This window comes from Penaeus monodon, chromosome 15, assembly GCF_015228065.2.
Source record: "Penaeus monodon isolate SGIC_2016 chromosome 15, NSTDA_Pmon_1, whole genome shotgun sequence".
NCBI lineage: Eukaryota > Metazoa > Arthropoda > Malacostraca > Decapoda > Penaeidae > Penaeus > Penaeus monodon.
In genome coordinates, this window is record NC_051400.1 from 47,844,222 (window position 1) to 47,844,719 (window position 498).

General features: G+C 41.2%; 1 protein-coding gene across 1 annotated transcript in view; it reads left to right on the forward strand.

Moving 5' to 3' along the window:
• Positions 1 to 327: 327 nt before the first annotated feature.
• LOC119582077 (carboxy-terminal kinesin 2-like) overlaps positions 328 to 498 on the forward strand; it is a gene marked incomplete in the record, with an annotated part of 18,854 nt that continues 18,683 nt past the window's right edge. The window contains 1 exon segment of the mRNA XM_037930324.1: positions 328 to 462.

Consider the following 498-nt stretch of genomic DNA (forward strand, 5'->3'; position numbering starts at 1 on the left):
TTGGTTGTTTTCCGCAATTTGAAAAGAGGAAATCGACTTTGAAAATTTAAACTGTCCTTATGAGTCATATAGGAAATCATCCCTATACATTGCAAAGGTTAATGATATTAACCATACCTGTAATTAAAACATCCACCTTCTCGTATAAATAATAATATAAATCTCCTGCGACAATCTAATACGTTTATCCTTATAAACCGCCTTATGATAATTTGCTTTATATTATTACGGGGGAAAAAAATATATTTACACGCCAAGCGATCGTCTTTTGTCAGACATTTAAACGTGCCTCGATTTTGATTGGCCGAGAGCGCCGCTGTAAACAAAGCCCTCGGCCAATCAGCGCGCTCCTTCCCGCAGACGCCGAGTTTCAAAGGCCAGCGACGGAGGGAATTGGTGTCCGATTCTTTATTTTTTTCGAGATTTTGGCAGAAAGGGAGAAAATTCCGACTGGTTCTCGAGGTGAGAAGGGGCGCTAAGGATGCGGTGATGAAGGGG